General features: G+C 35.3%; 1 protein-coding gene across 1 annotated transcript in view; it reads left to right on the forward strand.

The window, feature by feature from the left end:
• The first annotated feature begins 363 nt into the window (after positions 1-363).
• The window catches only part of LOC135198142 (uncharacterized), a 57,291-nt gene continuing 43,882 nt past the window's right edge, over positions 364-13,772 (forward strand). Inside the window, exon 1 of the mRNA XM_064225621.1 lies at positions 364-492. The gene's annotated coding sequence lies outside the window, so the exon portion shown is untranslated. The remainder of the gene's footprint in view (positions 493-13,772) is intronic.

The following is a 13,772-nucleotide window of genomic DNA, read 5'->3' on the forward strand; positions in this document are numbered from 1 at the left end:
CTGTTCAGCATAGTGCATTCATGACTGGTTTCATATGTGTATGTCTTTGCCAAAACCATGTGTAGATTTCACGATTTTTCTGTAAAGTTACATCATATTAGAAGCTTTTAGAAGGATTGCACCCTCTTTCGCAAGCCCAAGACATTTTATGTGACATCCACTGTACAGCTTCTGTAAGAAAGGAAGTTTCATTTAGACTTGGAACCTCATTGTGTTTAAATCAATCTCTCTCTCTCTCTCTCTCTCTCATCACTTTTGAATTCATATCGTTTAACATGACGTAAAGATTTAATACTTACTGAATGGTCACTCGTAACTTTAGACTTCAGATTTCTTAGAGTTCTTTAGTATTATTTAGTGTTTTTTTTTGGGTGGAATCTGAACAAACATTGTACAAGTGTGTGACAGCGCCTTTTTCTTTTGTGAAATATTGTGAATTGAATTGGTGACATTTTTTGAACAAGCTGCAGCAGAAAGAAAATTGGTACCAAGGTAAAGTGTATTTAAAATTTAATTGTTGCAACTAATAGTTACAATGGTTTAGAGAACTAATAGTTACAGTGTTTCATGAAACAGGTTTAAATTTTTACACATTGCAAATTTTTGTGCTTTGTGTTTGTTTCATTTGAAGTGATTTTTTAGTGCATTTATCCATTTTCTTATTGAAGTGTGTTTTTATTTTTATGTTCTGTGTGTTTTTTGCAATTTTGGTATTTTCCACATTTTTCTCTATTTTTATTTGCATTCACAATTTAATTAACTTAGTTGTTTTCATTACCTACTCATTGAACATTTAATTGAATTTAACTCTTGTGAATTAATTTGCATTTACTTAAAATTCTTTTCAAGTTTTAGTGTTGTTTAGCACTTGTGAATTAATTTCCAAATTTTAATTAGTGCCTGACACTTCAATTTTGATTAAATTATTTTTCTTGAATTTTGTGATAAATTAATTTTGATTTAATTTTACTTAATTAATTCAAGAATTAATTAAACTTTGGTTTGTTTTCAAGTAACAGTACATTTCCCTGATATTGTGACTTTCAATTATAAATTTTGAGTCTAATAATAAATTTTTGTATTTAAAATTTTTATAAGTGTTTTCTTTTTCACCAGTATAAGTAGGTGATCATATCTATATGATTTGCTTAGGTAGAAGCATAGAGTGGTAATTGTGCTGTTTTCCTTCAATTTACTTGAAGTGAGTTTGAACCAGGGAAGCACTTAAGACTTCTGAAATCAGGGAAATACTTTGACTTTTAAAGTTATTGATGGAGTGATGCCCTTTATTTGATTTAATTACTTACAAGATTACCTCACACCTGTTTAGATGAACTTAGTCTGATTTTCTGCAATACTGGTAAGTTGTTTAAGGAATCACTGTTGCCTTTAGATTATTCAGTAGTTTAATACCTGTGATGAAGGATCAGGTGTCTAGCTGTTGTGAGGTAACAATTAATGATTGGTAAGTGTAATAACCAGATACTTGGCACTTTGTCACAATATATATATATATATATATATATATATATATATATATATATATATATAATATATATATATATATATATATATATATATATATATATGTCAGGAGACAGGGGAAGGCGACGGCCAGTAGGACACATCAGCGTGAAGGTGGACTATTAGAAACGTTGCAATTCATTTCAATTCTTTATTTCCTACGTTTCGTAATATCATTATTACATCTTCAGGGAATCTGTTAAACAATAAATAAAATTACTTTAAAATTACTTAAAAATTACTTTAAAATTCAACATTTATAAATTACAACACAATTAAAAAAAACATACAGAAACGAAAACAAAAAAATAAAAAGACCAAAGACCGCTAACCAACCTTATGCCGAGAAGGCAAGAGACAGAATGACAAAACATAAATAAAAGTTAGCTCAGGTACAGTTGTGTGGAGGAGATCTGGGTATTTAACTGGGGAACCAGTTGTTTAATAAATAATGACTCTAGGATAGGCAGTTCATATGCATTGTTCGCTTGGCCTATGACTCGGAAATGGCTTCTTTCTATATATATTTTACAATTTTTTGAATGGTTTTCTTATATTAGAATGTTCGGGATTGGAGAGCCTACAGCCAGTACGGAAACTTAATCCCTGATGAGAGTCGATTCTGACCCGCAGTAACCTCCTCGTGGATCCGACATATATCCCAGAGTTACACTTAGGGCAAGTATACTTATAGACCACGTTGGAGGTCAAGAGAGGGCCCAATCGATCTTTATATCTGAAAAAGGAACCGATTGTTAGCGGTTTACTGGAATTAATTTTAGATTAATGGTACCATAATGTTTGTGAATAATTTGTGCAAACTTTTTCCGAAAGGAGTCATCATGTAAAAACGGGAATTTGGCATAAAAAGCTAATTTGGTACTGTACATGGTTTGGCGACATTAGCGAATTGTTTGTTAAGAAACAAACGGAGCTTTTTATATATAAAACAAAGTCTGTGGGATGCAATTATCCGTAAAATATCCAGAAAGGTAAAATTCAAAGGGATGATACATGATTATCGGATATCACACGGCCACAAACTTAAACATAGATTCAACCATTAGGGAAACTGTAGCGTAGCCATACAAAGTCCTAAAACATGTATAAAACTGAATATATTAATTTTGATACTTATATTTATCTACAACGTATTTCATTATGAACGCATCGAGTTTAAATCAACCAAGACTTAAATTTAGAATACTTCCATTATTTGACTTAATGGAACAAGATTCAATGATATTCCTTTTAACTGTGTCATTACATGGGATTAAGGCTCTTGCTTGACTTCGGTTAAAAGGATGATATAAATCTCTCATATGTACGAATAATAAAGCATTCGATATTTGTCCGTTTCTTACAGAATATTAGTGCTGTTTGATTCGTTGTGAAAGAGAATTTCTGGTTTGTCTGTAATATAGGAGAAATTTTCAGTACTATACTCTTAATATTAATATTACTGAAAAGAACATTTATGTTAAAAAGCTTTAAAACTTTATGAATTTCTAGAAACCTTTCATCAAATTGTAATTTTAGAATGTTATTATTAATAGATTCAAGTTTGTCATTAGTTAAATAAAATGTTTTTCTAGCTCTTTTCCATGCCACATCTACAAAAGTCCTTGAGTATTCAAGGTTCAAGGCGATATCATAAATAGTTTTAATCTCAGCGTCAATAAACTGCGGGCTATACAGACACATAAAGCCCTTAGGAACATCCCAGAAAAAACCGATAATTTAACATTTTGATGGTGATTGGAGTAGCAATGGACAAAAGTGGCAATGTTAGTTGATTTTTCGAAAGACTGAAAAGGTGAAATTTCTATCATTTTTATGGACAGTTACGCCAAGAAAATTCAAATTACAATTTCTTTCTTCCTCTACGGTAAGTTTTATAGAAGGGACTAAATTATTGAGATTAATAAGGAATTCCTGGAGATTTACGTGAACTGGCCAAATACAGAAAATATCATCCACATACCTAAACCTTGTAACTTTTTGGGGCAAAATTCTTGGTAAGAGTTTTGTCTAAAAAATTCCATGTAAATATTGCTAAGGACAGGAGTTAAGGGATTACCCATAGCCATGCCAAATGTGTGTACAAAAAATTCCCCATTAAAACAAAATTTATGAGACTAATGAGGTTTGCTACAGTTAAAGGAATATCATAATGTTCTAGTTCATCCTCTAAAAATTCAATTAAATCACCTCAGGCAGTTTTTCTAAAACGAGGGCATTTGGTGAAAGTCTGGGGTCTCAATCAATCACTGATACACAAGCACAGGGACTGACTGATTCTCATACTTGAAGAATTTCAAGTCCCTCTGTCATTAGAAAACTCAGAAGTCATCGGAATCTTTTCACCAGTTCGAGAATTCAACACACAACAGGCTTCCTTGAAGAGGAAGTTATTCTATGAAGGATGAGACAATATTCTTTATATACAAGCATGAAGTGGCATGTGGTAACCATTCAGAAATGTGTAAAAAAAGAAAAGACTGCCATGTTGTTGATCTGCCTTGAATGACTTGACCAATTCATTCATTCACCCAGATGTGTTGCGATTAAGTTTAGCTGCTCTTTGCTGTACATTTTCAAAACTAATTTCTCTCTTTCCAGATCTGCAAGAACCATGGCAGGCCCAGTTGCATCTGGAATGTTGACATTCTTTGAATCAGGTTCCAAGAAGCAGGCAATTGCTTCTGCCATTGCAGTTGGGGGCACTGGCAGTCTACTCCTTTTGGGCCTTGATAGTGAAGGAATGGGAAGGCGAAATCACATGATGATTGAAAACGGGGCTGGTCACATGATCAAGTTGCAAAAGGTTTACCTGCACTGGGGGAAGATGAAGGAACCACCGACCTCAGTCATTCAGCATCAGCATCAGGACGAGTGTCTCTTCCATGCTGCTGGGGCCTGGGCCATAAGCGGATCCAGTGGCATTGTCACTTATCAGCTGGACGATGACACATATCTCCACATCATGTGGGACTGTCCCATCAGCTTCGACTTTTCTGACAACTTTGTCGGTCTCTACTTATGTGGTAAGGAGGAGAGGGAACCAGTTGCTTCTTTGTTCAAGACGATGTACCAGGATATTCCAAATCCAAAAATGATGCCGGAGAAAGGCTCCTGTTATGACCTCGTTTGCTGTGGTCCTGGAGACGGAACATATTTAGGAGGAGCGGGGGAAACACGCAGAAAAACATGGGGCGTTCGCCGACCCTGTGAGGTTAGGAACGAAAGGTTCTATGTCACAATGATTATGGGAGATCGACATGAAACATCCAGTAAAGTTACGATCTTAGGCAAACAATTCTGGCCCAAGTTTTAATGAAAAAAAAATCTACAATTGTTAACATTTCTTTGCCTGACATTGTTTGTCATTGACTCGTGAGGTTTGCTTGTGTGTTTGTGCTGAGCATCATGCTGGAGCTATGCGTAAAAAGGTATCAAATTTTGTATTGTACTTTGTATTCTTACTTAACGGTGATGGCAAATCACCTGGCGTTGCAACAAAAGTGTCAACACAATACCCAAGCACTAGCAGATTCCTACAAACAGTCTCGTCCTCGTCATCCTTTCTGAAAACTGAAATCCTTCTCATGTCTGTCGTAAGATTCTGATTTGGCTCTACTGTTTCCTTGGTATTCAGGGGAGTTAGGGGACCTCATGTCCACCATTTTACTGTTAAACTTTGAACAAGGGAAGGAAATGTCACCTTTTACCACACGGTGACCTGGCCCTGCCCTTCCACAACAACGCCCCCCCCCCCTTTTCTCTCTCTCTCTTATAATTACTCCCTGACTACCGAAGAGCTCCTCTCTCTCTCTCTCTCTCTCTCTCTCTCTGTCTCTCTCATAATTACTCCCTGACTACTGAAGAACTCCTCTCTCTCTCTCTCTCTCTCTCTCTAAGGTTAGAAATAATAAAGCTCATACATTAGTATAACAGAGATATCAAATGGAAAGATGTATATATTTATCTGCATGGGAATAAACAGTAAAAAGTTCGTGTATTTCCTTGTCTATTTATTCTCATTTACCCTTCATCGTGATTTTTTTTAAATATAGTTAAACAACGTAATGCAAGGACGGAGACCTAATTTAGGGTTGATGTCAAACCGTTCCACTCCCTCATATCTTCACAGAGCACTTAATGCGTAAGGTAATATATAACAGGAAATAATTATCTGAGGCACAATTTTACTTCGGCATATGTATGAAAACATTACACAATATACAGGGTGTCTATAAAGTCCCACTACCATTCTGAGCAATAAATACTTGCAATGACACTGGAACGTTTGGGACACCATGCACTTGAATAAACTGTATTCGCTCACAGCTGTTATTGTCAGGTAATAGTAGCGCCATCTATTGAGTGGTTTTGTCAGGTAATCTCAGCGCCATCTACTGCTTGGTTAAATAATTATTTGGTGATGGTGAGTTGGAGTTCATTTATTTTTCTTAACTATCCTTGTTGGGTTTCCGTAAGTGACATCAATTTTCACCCTCATTTATCTGTGATTGCCATCTGTCACCTACCACACATAGGAAGGTATTTATATTTTACATAAATATAAGAAGGTATTTATATCTTACATAAATATAAGTAAACAGTGTTAATGTTAGTTAAACTTAGGTTATAGAATGGTTAAAAATAACTGTTGTGAAGTGATTGTGAAGTGATTTTGTTTAGGGATATTTTAGTGAATTGTTCACCTATTATTGATGGGTTAAAATGTTGACAACAATACAGTCTGATTTTATGTATTTTTCCAGGCTCCTACCCTTTCATATATATATATATATATATATATATATATATATATATATATATATATATATACATATATATATATATATATATATATATATATATATATATATATATAATGATTTCGTATCTGGGGTTACTTTTGGCCTAGCCGCATAACTCGGGGTAATTAACAACATTGACTTGTCCACCGATTTTATTGATGTACTTTCGAAGCTTGTGCTAACCATCGCTTCAGATCTTCAACAAATCGTCGTCATATTTATGTTATCTCATAGAACAAATGTTGATCAGTTATGTATATAATTCATTTACTTCAAACTTCCTAGATTTATTTGGCTATGACTTAATTTTGAAATATATATCTTGTACATTTATTCTATCCATGTGTTTGTGTTCCCTCAGTGTAACTATTAACATAAATGTAAACAGAGATCATATCCTGCAAATAGTTGAGAATATAAAGAATCATCGACAGTTATGTTCTGATTCACTTTAGATGCACTTTATATAGCATCCAATTTGATTGTTGGAAAAATGAATGTATAATGAAAGAAACAAAGAAAAGCTAAACAACTCAAAATGCAATGTGGAGACAATTATCCAATGCTGAACAGTTTTGAGGACTAGAGCAATGCATTTAAAGAAATAAGTCGAATCATTACAAATGATTTCAGATATGGTTTTAAACCTTTAAACCTACGACCATACACTATTAAGAAAATAAATCGCTTACTAATTTATTTCTGGTTTGCATCAAGGCCAATTACAACTGGAATAATACAATAAAATATAAATGTAAAAACAGACACTACTAAAATTACAACCGAAATATAAAACAAAGTTATATTTGAGAAAAAAAAAATGTTGAAAACCGTTAACAGTTGGACGAAGTACATCACACCGCCTACTGAAGTGCGAATTGATTGTCATAGGGGAGTGGTCCATGCAGTTGATAAAATAAAATGTATATATGGGCTCTACCTTTTTTTTATTATCTTCTCGAGGACGAAGACGAAATGGGGATAAAAATTATTTTTCCTTTTTTACCAATGCAAATCCCTGGTCTATCTTAACCTTCCAACCTAGCTATGCTCAGAATTCGTATTTTAAACGCTAGCTCGTATACATTAAAGGGAAGAGGAAGAACCAGAATAAAAATCTCTCACCGCTGTATAATATACTGCCTCTGCAAAACTCCCTAAATACCCCTTTTCACTCTAGCTATCTCTCGTGAACCTAAGACCTTCCAATTCTGACAATCTAAATCCCTGGAGGATTAGGCCTGCACATGGGTCTGCTAGACAGAAGGGGTGAACCACGCAAGAATTTTAAGGCCGCGGTAGAGAAAGTTAGGGTAAAGGTGTGTTCACATGATCGAACAATGTTCGGCGGATATAATTGTTACCAACTAGCAGTGGAAAGTGAAAAGGCTCGCTGATGATGTCAGAAGCGAGCACCAAGTGATGTACCGGACACTGTCCGTGTTCCCAGCATCGAAACGTCACACACTGTCTGGTGTGGAAGTATACGATGCTGCCAGTCACACTATGAACAAAGTCACTTGGTTACAGGATTTTCAAAGTCCGCCAGTTCACTAGGTCTCGATTGTCCTGTTAACATGGCCAGCAGTACCTCAGTCAAGGAGAAAAGTTGCCACTGGGACAGAAAAGAGACCCTGCTACTAATAGAACTATACCGACAAAATCCATGCTTATGGAATGTCAAGGCTGATGTGTACAAGGATAGGAACAAACGTGTAGCGGCCATCAATGAAATAACGGCGGGAATGAAGAGAAGTGGATTATCTGTTACTGCTTCTGAAGTGAAGAAAAAAATAGAAATCAAAGAAGTCGGGGGCTGGTGCTGACGACATTTACACCCCCATATTATGGTGTTTTGATGACCTTTGCTTCCTCAACGATGGCGACAGCATGAGAGAATCCGTGTCAAGTATGGATAGCCAAGTGTCTCATGTGCCTGAAGAAGTGTCTGATCATGAGGTGGGTACGTAATTGTCGTATATCCGTCTGTTTACCTGTCTTACAATGAGAAAAAAATATATATATATAAACCAAACCATGCCCATATTTTCTTTATTGCCATAATCCACCTTTATAATACATTTGTCAACAAAGCAATGTAAAGTATGTTCAATATGCAACATTGGTGATTTGTATTATACATAACTATTATAATTTTACTCAGGAGTTATTGTAACTTAGCCTCATGTATGTATGTTTTGCCAGATCACAGCACCTTCCTCATTGAAATATTTCATATACAGATCGCGTACAATTGTGCCATTGATGGTGGAGGTTTGTTGCTCATACTCGAGCGGCAGCATTCCAGGGATGTCTTCAGTGTTTTCGTTATTTGCATCCGAACACACATTTGGGGTGACAGGTGCTGTGCGAAGGTAATTATGTAGTGCAGTGCAAGCAAGTACTATTTGTACTACTTTTGTTGGTTCAACGTTAATGGGTTTATGAAACACTTCAAATCTGTTAGCAAGTATTCCGAATGCGTTTTCTACGGTGCGTCAAGCTCTTGACAGTCGGTAGGAAAACACACGTTGCTCAAGGTTTTGATTTCGATGAGAGAAAGGTTTCATGATATGACGCTTCAGAGGAAATGCATCATCAGCAACGATCACATATGGTAATACTTTTGAGCTGTTAGGGAGTATCTCATCATCTGGCATACCCGCAGATCCTGCTTCAATATGCTGGTTGAGAGAACAGGTATCCCAAACTCCACCATCCGACACTCGTCCATTAGTGCCCACGTCGACATATATGAAGTTTGAGTCTGCACTGGAATCAGCCATTAACACGATGCTGTGGCTTCCTTTGTAGTTGTAGTAGAAGGAGCCGCTATCAGGTGGTGGCCTTATCAGGATGTGCTTCCCGTCAACTGCTCCGATGCAATTAGGAAAGTTCCACTTCTTGGAAAACCCCTCTGCTACACGCATCCACTCCTCCGCTGTTTGGGGTGTCTGTTAATATGAGAAGAATGTTAAGGTTTTTTAAGCATTCTCGATATATATAAACTATTATCCCCCCCCCCCTCTCTCTCTCTCTCTCTCTCTCTCTCTCTCTCTCTCTCTCTCTCTCTCTCGTGTGTGTGTGACAGGAAATTAAGAAAAATAATACACGTTGGCATACACTAATGGCATTTATCTATTTATCTATTGTTGTAACCCATACAACACCAACGCCTGTCACACCTGTCCCAAGTACATCACAGGATAAGGTACGACCTGCAACGCATGAGTCTTCACGCATTCAGACTCAAAGTACCCGAGGGAGAAAAAGGTCTCTACCCACTAACGAGAGGCATGCGGTGCTTCAAGAAGCGCTTCATCAACTGAAGGAACTATCTCGATCGGAGAAGGAGGATAGTGATGAACAAAGTGCTTTTGGTGATGTTGTTGCCAATGATTTGCGGAAGATGAATGAAGAAAATGGGATCCATGCACAGAAACTAATTTCTGAGGTACTTTATCTGGGAAAATTAGGGAAGCTCACGTTTTCAACCAAGGTTGTTGTCTAATTATGTATGACCATAATTATGTCTTTATTGAAATTGGCATTAACATGTTTACAATAAAGCTGTGAAAGTAACAGTCATAGTATGTGTTTGTCCCAGGTTTAGAAACCATATTCATGAGGAACTTTACATATGTGTAAAGATGTAGTTTTACCCAACGGGTTGTGCTTCAAGGTGGGTAATGTACGAGTAGCCAAACACCAAGCACGTAGCTTTTTTTACATATGAAAGGGCTGTTGCCTTGTATAATAAGGCGCCCTATGAGGTAATGATAGACTTGCGATAATCCTACGCTAAGTCGGTTGGTTATGCACTTCCATACTCATTGGAGTGTCTTGGGGTTTGATGATAATTTACGAAGTATCTTCTTTCGTTATGACGACGATGTGTTAAACTCATGATGATATCTTCTTTCTGATGTGAGGTTCTAGTAGAAAACACGAAGTATAAAAAATAGTTCTATTTTCTGAGATTACATGATGAATATCAGATAGGATTGGACAGGTCTTCTAATGACGATGGCTTGATCGCTTCTGCCAATGATGATGGCTAATTCAACTCTCACTACCATCTCTGTTACAAATCATAAAGGAAGTAGACAGTAGCTCGAACATATGAACATACATACAGATATGACAGTTACAAATCACGTAGGCCGTTTGAATTATAGGTCGCGGTAGTTGTCTCAAGCAGGAAGCTTGGACTAATGTTTTCAAAACAAATGAAGGACCACAGGTGATGGCACGTCATCTTAGCCTACTTTATTGTAAACGTCATCTTAGGATACTTTATCGTATCTGGTCTGATCACATTCCTGCAAGCAATCTGGTTGACCTCATAGTTTTAGTTTTTTATATATATGGAATAACATGCCATATTTTTATTATGTAATCACTTACATAAAAGCTCGGTCGGCTACAAAACCAACCACTGAATATTACTCAAGCTTGACTTGCATTTGACTTATAGGAGTGTGATACAGACACTATGTGAATATATATGGACATATAGAAAATACTTATAAGTAAAAAAAATTCATGGTGTACACAAATACAGATTAAAGTAATAAGATATAAAACATAATATGCATATGATGATATTCGTAAATAATAGTGATCACGTGATATATACTGATACAGTTTATTACTTCATCTCTTTAAGATACATATGCTACAGAAAATACTATTGTACTCTGATAATTGCATAGAATAAAGATTAACATGATAAAAATCATATTTTAACTGATAAAAATTCATATATGAAGTGATAAAAATGATTAATCTTTATGCTGATTCATTGATTCATCAAATACGGGAGGGAGAAAGCCATTAAGGACTTAACCCACATGAATTCGCTGATATTTTATGGAATTCAAAAGAGTCAGCTGTACAAACTTTTTTATCCATGACATTATAACAATGAGTGAACCTATATACCCAGGTCTCTGATGACTGTAAAAATATCCATAATTATAAAAAATGAACAGATATCAATACGAATCCCAAAGAAAATTCGATATTACTGGTAGTAAGTTACTAGACAAAGAAATGGAAAACGGAGCTATTTGTAAGATTGCTAGGCTACATAAGAGTCAAAGAGAATATTAATAATGATTCTGTATTTCTCTACGCTTACTGATAAGCTGTGATAAAATCCGATCCTATGTGCCCCTAACAAAAGTTTCATGTTCAATTTTCTCGCGCGCATCCTCTGAGGTTAATTTTTTGGCAGGAAATGCTATGAAAGAACCCACTATGTAACTAATTTCTATATAAACTGGGTTTTTCAAGAAAATGTGACATTTTCCCATGAATGTGATTTACTTGAATTGTAATAGGCCAATGTTGCAAGTAAATTTTTCGTATCCATGACCTGATATTTCTAAATGTCCGTTTACCAATGTCATAGACTGATTTATTGACTCTAATTGTCTATGAGGTTCAGAAAAACTTAATTAATTTTGATATTATAGAAATTCTATTTGCTTATTTTGTTCATTAATTTTAAAACGATTGCAATTCCTTAACTAAAGTTGCATTGCACACAAGGATAGACACTTGTACCTAACGTTTTGCCTTGCCCATAAGTTCGTGCTAAGCATTCCTCTCTCCAGCCAACCTGCTTTGCAAGCGGTTTATAGAGGTTAAAAAGAACAATGATGAGTCGGCAAACGCGCCAGGCACCTTCTAGACTGATGACGTCGTCACCTGGCAGGAGATTGCTCTCAGCCAGCTTATGAGTTACGTTACTTGCTGTAATAAATACGACTTTAGTACCTTCAAATGATATTTTTTGTTTTAATACTCCACCCACACGAGAAGAATGTCTGAAAAAAAAACAGTACAAAAATTGAACAATATATTAGTTTCATGTTGGAAATCTGCATGATTGTAAAATAAATGTAATTATGTTAAATTAGATATTCCTTATTCAAACTAATGAAAAGGGTTTCCATACAAATTTTATATATACTATTTGCCCTGTAAAATCCATATAGGATTATTCCATAGATATACATTTTCACTTCTAGACTTCCTGACTTTAAAATCTCTTTCACTTATTTATTTATTTATTTATTTTATTTTATTTTTTTCATTGACTACGAATATAAATCACCGGGACAGACAATATGTCAGTAGGTTTTGTTATGTGTTTGAACTTTTAGCTTATTTGTCATTAATATACCTAGAATACTGAATGGACTACTAAACTAAAGTGTTCAAATCTTTACGCATATGTATTTGGATATTTTATTAACCTATGGTTACGTTTTGCTTATTGATTTTATTGTGATTCCTTTTTTTTTTATAATTTGTAACCCTTCCGACTTCTTACGGAGTGTATTATATCGGCTCCACTTGTATCCATATTTATTTTATTTTATTTATTTATTTATTTATTTTTTATATTTGATAAATTAATGGTTGGCTTGAATATGTGGAAAAGTGTTCTAGCGGCGTATCGTATAAGGCTACTTGCGGTATCAATTTTATAGATACAAGATATGAATGATAAAGGTATTGAAAACCGCGAGAACCGCTATAATCCAGTTCGGATCTAATATCACGAATGTAACTCGTAAGACATTGACACTTTCTTATTTATCCGTTCTACCAAACCGATTGACTCTGGGTGATAAAATATAGTATTGGTTTTCTTAATGGAAAGGAATTCACACAACGAGTTAAGGAGATTATTATTGATTTACACCACCCGAGTCAGAGATTATCATGTGTTGAATTCCATGTTTACTGATTTAGCACTCATAAATATTCCTAGCGCACTCAATTGCGGTGTTTGTTTTTTAGTGCTATTAATTCTATATAACGTGTCAAGGGAACTATTAACACTAAAAAGTGTTTATTTCCTCTGTCAGACTCGTAATTCTGTTAATAATTCTATGTATATTCTTTCAAGGATTGATTTAGCACGTGATAGGCCTTTAAACTGACAGGTGTCAGTGTGTGTCCCTTGTTTTCATGACACATGTTACAATTAGTTATGTGCTTTTTATATCTGTAAGCATTGTAGGCCAGTAAAATAGTGATTCGGCTTTCTGTGACATAATAGAGAACCCTGGATGACGGAATGCAACCAGTTTAGGACGATTGGTATAAAAGAGATTATTACTACTACCTGGTCGTTAGTCACCTGCTGTGTTCTTCGGGTTTTCCTTGTCACGGACCTACATATAATATTACATTTGATTACATAATTCTGATACACATACTTTAAATATACTTTTGCTTTAGGGTTTCCGTTCAAAGTGTTTATTGTTTTGGTTATTGCTGTTGACCCTTGTTTTGTTCAGTTTGTAACAGTTCGGCGCTCCAACCCAGATATTCAATGCTCGCGATCTCTTGGGTTAATGAATTTTCTTGTTTAGATACAGTTTTAACAATAAGCACGGATGT

Source organism: Macrobrachium nipponense, chromosome 21 (assembly GCF_015104395.2).
Source record: "Macrobrachium nipponense isolate FS-2020 chromosome 21, ASM1510439v2, whole genome shotgun sequence".
In the NCBI taxonomy this organism is placed as follows: Eukaryota; Metazoa; Arthropoda; class Malacostraca; order Decapoda; family Palaemonidae; genus Macrobrachium; species Macrobrachium nipponense.